Here is a 6,000-nt window from a genome sequence, read left to right as displayed (position 1 = left end):
AATTGACCTGATAATGATGACCACAACCCGAACTTGACCCGAAAAATTGTCATATTAGTTACTTTTCTAACAAATTTAAGGAAAATATTGTCATGAAATACTATATATGATTTAGTCACTTTCCCTTAATTATTTAATTTACTCTCATTAGTCTTATATGTGTTTTATTTATTAGCGAGATCGGAAACCCGATCTAACCCGACCCGATATGACCTGAAATCTCATGAACCCGATAATAACCCGTACCCGAACAAACTTTGCCCGTCCCGAATGCAACCTGAACACAAAGTTGACCTGACTATGACCCGACCCGATTATCAACCATTAGAGTTGCTTGCCTTGGTAGCTATGGAAGATTTGGAGTTGCACCAACTTGATGCTAAGATTGCTTTCTTTCATGGGGACTTGGCGGAGGACATCTACATGAAGCAACCAGAAGGTTTTATGGTTGAAGGGAAAGAAGAGCATGTGTGTCGTTTGATGAACTCATTGTATGGGTTGAAGAAATCTCCCAAGCAATGGTATAAGCGATTTGATTCGTTTATGTTGGCTCATGAATTCACAAGAACCTCCTATGATAATTGTGTCTACTACAAAGAGCTAGTAAGTGGTTCTTTCGTTTTTCTTTTGCTTTATGTTGATGATATGTTGGTTGCTTGCAAGCATTTGATTGAGGTTAACAATTTGAAGAAGTTGTTGAATAGGGAGTTTGACATGAAGAATCTGGGTGAAGATCAGATACTTGGGATGGAGATTTGGAGAGATCGATAAAAGGGGGCGTTGTACCTTAGTAAAAGGAAGTACATTGAAAAGGTTCTTGAGAGGTTTTCAATGAACAATGCAAAACCCGTTTCTACTTCTCTCGGTTCTCACATCAAGCTCTCAATGGAGCTTTATCCTCAATCATAAGAAGAAGAAGGGGCCATGGCTCACATCCCTTATACTAGTGTCGTTGGGAGTGTGATGTATGTCATGGTATGTTCTAGGCCAGACATTGCTCAAACGATGAGCATGGTGAGCTGTTATATGTCAAGGCCCGGGAAAGGGAATTGGGAAGCTTTGGAGTGGCTTCTAAGGTACTTGAAGGGTACCTCACATGTTTGTTTGGAGTTTCGCCAAGATAAAAATGGTATGATTTGGTATTGTGATTCGGATTACGGTGGAGATTTGGATGATCAAAAATCAACTTTGGGTTATGTGTTTACATTAGGAGGTACGGTCATGAGTTGGTGTAGGCGTGGACTTTTAATTCCTTTAAGCCTACACGCGGTGTGAGCGCGTTTATATGTTTTGAAGTCGCCAACAAATCTTTAGAGGAAGAATCATGCATAAAGCTAATTGGATATTGAAATGGAAGGGAAATCTTAGGGACTTATCGAATGTAGATTTCTCCATCATGACTCCATTGACGGTCAGGAACCAAAACTTGAGTTTGGGGGTGAGGGTACAATATAGGTAGGAACTATATTGCCCATTGTTGGCCTCTAATAAATACCAGTTCATTATAAATTTTATGCAAAAGAATAATCAAACAACGTTTTAAATCACCCTAAAGATAATTAATTTAGGTTGGTTCAGGAAACTCACAAAAATATTAATTATTTAGTGACAAGTTATTATGCAAACATATTACAATAATCCTAGCAGGTTGTCCAAATTATCTGAATTAATTAGAATAGTTCTTTAGGTCTTGTTTAGCAATAATAACATGTGGGTGATAAAAGCACGCAGGACAACCATAATAATATTAACATTATATTCGGAAATAAAAGAAAAAGAGGTTAGAATTTACAAAGAGACGCGATTATCAATTAAAAATCTACATCATGACAAGAAAATGTTAGTAACTTCAATAAAATAAAATATAATTATTCAAGGATCCTCAGGATTATACTTATGCGGTTTAGATTGGGGAGCGTAACAACTTTCAGGCGGAGCAATCGTGGAACTAGAAATATAGTATGATCAGGAAGAATTGATTTGAAATCTTTAAAGTGTTTGAGTGTTTGAGTATTTGGATGTTCGAAGTGTATTTCAAAAGTATTCGTAAGTTTGTGTGTGCGTAAAAATAATAATTTGAAGTCGTCCTTGTTATGGCTGATTTTTGCAGGATGACATTGACACGATGACATGGTGACTCTGACACTAATACACGACGGGAGGACGTGAAGACCAAGTCGTCTAAAACCAGTAACTGATTGTCCAAAAAAGGAAGGAGTTCAACGCGACATTTATTCAGCCAAGATACGTTGATGAAAATAAATTGCATAAAGAAGGAAAGAAGATTCTGTCGTTGGAGCGTGGTTAGCAGGAAGATCTCTTATAATGAAGGAACCGTTACTATTGTAATTACTTAGGGAATTAATAGGATGTTTATTGGAGAAAAGCCAAGGAAAAAAGTACATACAAAAGAAAAGGCAATCTCATTAGGAGGCACACTCGACATTTTGTATTCAACGAGAAAGAACTTAAGCTGTAATGACTGTGGCACATCGGTAACAACAGTCCTTGATAGTAGATTGGTGGAACCAACTCCACCCGCGGTTTTTACCCACCTTCATTGGGGTTTTCCGCGTCACCATTTTTGCGTGTTCATCCCTTTGATCCCCTTTTTAGTCCATTCCTTGCATTGACGTATACATAATCTAGTTAAATTGTCCCTCACTTTAATTCTCTCGTAAAAGGCAAATTTAAGCATAAACAGTTTGGCGCCCACCATAGGGCATAACCAGATCAACTACTGTTCAAATCCATCAAATGGGAGAAACACCAAGTCTCGACGACATGCAGAGGTTATACGATCAAATGAGGGCAGAAATGCTCGAAATGAATCAAGCTAATGAGCGGTTAGCCACTGACTTGTCATCGTCGCAAGAAAAGATTCAAAAGCTGCAAGAAGAGCTAGTGTCAGCCAAAGCCTCAAAGGTCCAATGTCGTACCAATATGAACGACATCCCCCTTATGCGGGATCTCTCCGATTCAGATAATGCCGAATCCGAAGATGACGCAGAGCCCGAGGACGAAGAACCCTCGAATGATGCAGAAGAGAATCCTGCGAGGGAGAAGCAAATCGCATGGCGAAGCGCATGATCCTGATCAAAAAACAGTATAGGCGCCTCATGAAGCTCATGTCCCAGCGCCCTGGAGCTCCAACGCCAAGCATCGTAGAGCATCCTAACGGCTATGCGGAATCTCCATTCGTAAAAAGGATCTCGAAGGCCGTACTCCCCAAGAAGCTGAATTTGCCCGCCCTTGTTGCTAACTATGATGGTTCGACTGATCCAGGCGAGCACGTCGCTCAGTACAAGCTGCAGATGTGGCAAGCGTCAATTCCTTGGCACCTAGTGGAAGCTTGTATATGCAAGTCATTCGGAGCCACGCTCACCGGTCCTGCCCTCAAATGGCTCGGATCCCTGAAGCCAGGCAGCATTGGCATTCCACCCTAGTCAACAAGTTCTATGAGAAGTTCGAAGGCAGTCGCAGCCTGGAGAAACTGACGAGCGACCTATATGGCGTCGTCCACGGACCAAAAGAATTTGTTCCTGATTATTATAATCGCTTTAATAAAGAGATGATTAGCATTAAGGACCTTGATACTAAAACTGCTATTGAATGTTTTAGGAAAGGTCTAATTCTGCGATCAAAACTCTACAACTGCCTGACGAAGTATCCGTGTCAGACGTTCGAGGAAGTAAAATCGCGAGCATTAGCGCAGATGAGGTTCGAAGAAGATGATGCCATCCTTAACACCATATCGACGCGTCGTGCACCTGAAAATCCCAACGACCGGAAAGCTTTTGTCCCGAGAAAGAACAATTGGCGAAACCATCCGTACAGTCGCTCAAATCAGGTAAACAATGTTACTGACGTTGTCGATAATGCAGGTAATGAGACAGGAACGGAGTCGCCAACCTTTCCAGCTCTCGATTCCTATGGATTCTCCGTCGACGTCGGAGGCGACGTAAATGCCTTAACCAAGATTGGGGCACCCGTCCGTTGGCCAAGAAAGAGTGACCGACCAGAGGCACAAAAAGATAAAAAAAAATCGGTAAGGAAGAATCAAATCAATTAATTAAATTCAATTGAAGCTTATAAAGTCTAATACATTAGTCAATAGATCATTAGTTTTGTTTTCATAACAATTAAAATTTGCAAATCAAATGAAATGAGAGAGTCCATTGTATTTGTTGGGGGAAGAGAGAATTTGTGCGCAAACTTGCAAAAAGAAAAACCAACCACTGAAAGTTACGGAGGAGCTTCGACGATGCTAAATGAAGCACAATTCCCAAACCTTACTATTGCGGGGAATACTAGTGGAAAAAATTCTATCTGATGCGGTCAAAACCGGGCTTACTGATGCGATTTAGGTCCGCATCAGGTGGGCTCGTAGTAGATCCCATTTATTTACTAATCCGTTCCTAAACCGCAACATTTAATCATTTACAGCTGCGATTTTGGGTCAAAGAGTCAACCAAGGGTAAAAGAACCAATTTACACGATGAAGCCCAGGTAGAATCTAAGACTAGTCAACCAAGGGTAAAAGAACCAATTTACACGATGGGATGGATAAAACAAGAGAAAAATTACTAATTCAGACATTTTTACACTTTCATTTCTAACCATCAGAAGCGGCATATTCATTGAAGTTCCACTGTTAAGATACACATTCCACATCTCATCATATGTAGTTTGTTAGTAGACTTTAGAACACAAAATAGTGCACAATCAAATATCAAATTGACAATTGAACCCAAAAAGAAGAGAAATAGAGAAGGGAGGGGAGAATTATTAAGGCATGATAGTAAATCTTAACAAAGGCCTAAGGACATAACCAATTAAGCCACTAGTGGACGGAGCACGTGATCTTGTGATGTATCGACTGGAGCTGGAGGCAAGAATTGCCACATGGCAACTCCTATGTATCCCATGAATCGCACCAACTTGCCCCCTGGAGCTTGAGCCGTGGGAGAAAAAGCAGCTGGGATAACATTTGGGCCTAGGAGGTATCCAGGTTGGGTGTTCATGGTCTTCAGTTGTTGCTCTAACTTGTACTTCTCGACCTTCAGCCTCTACTTCTCATCTCGGAGCTCATTCTTCTCAGTCTAAAGAGAAAGAATAGCAAATTTAGCCACTTTTGAATAACTACGTACCAAAAAGGTAAGCTGCAAGAGAAGTTCACTAGATACTAGACATGGTAGAGTATACAGACCTTCGATTCCTTGATCTTCTCCTGTAAACTCGAATTTAAGTCCTTCAACTTTTGGGCTTCACCCCTTAATTGAGTCATCATTCGAACAACATCAATTCAAATGGTTTCCTTGTAGGTCTTCGGGGTTCTACCAGGTTCTAATATTGAACCTAATTCAATAAATTTAATTCCATATATTGTATAGTAATCCGTATTGCTGACATACTAAAGTGAAGGTGATGGAGTACATGAAATGTGATCTTAAAACAATATGGCATACAGAAATGTCATCATCAGAATATGTAATCTAGAAAACAATGGAGTAAAATGACAAAAATAACCGTGGACGATTCATCAAGCTTAACAAAGCATCATAGAATTACAATTTGATTTGCTTGAAGCCTTCAACAATGGAATTGATATTCAATTTGTCTTTAAAAAATAATCATACTCCATCATTATCTTTTCCAAGAAAATGTGAAGCACTAGATATCATAATAAAATTCACCTAAACACAAGTACAGTCTACAGAACAACATCAGCAATTACTATAACTAATACTACACTATAATTGCTAAACTGATTCATACTGCAATTTTCGGAAATTCAGTTTCATGTTCTATAATCTACTAATCAGTAGCACAATACAGAGTTGAAAACTATACTACTATATGACTCAAGTAGAAAATTAGCAATAAAAGCATAAAAATTAATCGCTAAATCAACTTTAAAAGTCGAAATTAGACCAAAAACAAAGTGAAAATTTCTGAATATTTCTCTAGTAATATGTTGAAGAAAATTAGGGCACGAAA

Source organism: Beta vulgaris, chromosome 4 (assembly GCF_026745355.1).
Source record: "Beta vulgaris subsp. vulgaris cultivar EL10 chromosome 4, EL10.2, whole genome shotgun sequence".
Classification (NCBI taxonomy): Eukaryota; Viridiplantae; Streptophyta; class Magnoliopsida; order Caryophyllales; family Amaranthaceae; genus Beta; species Beta vulgaris.
This window is presented reverse-complemented; position numbering follows the sequence as displayed.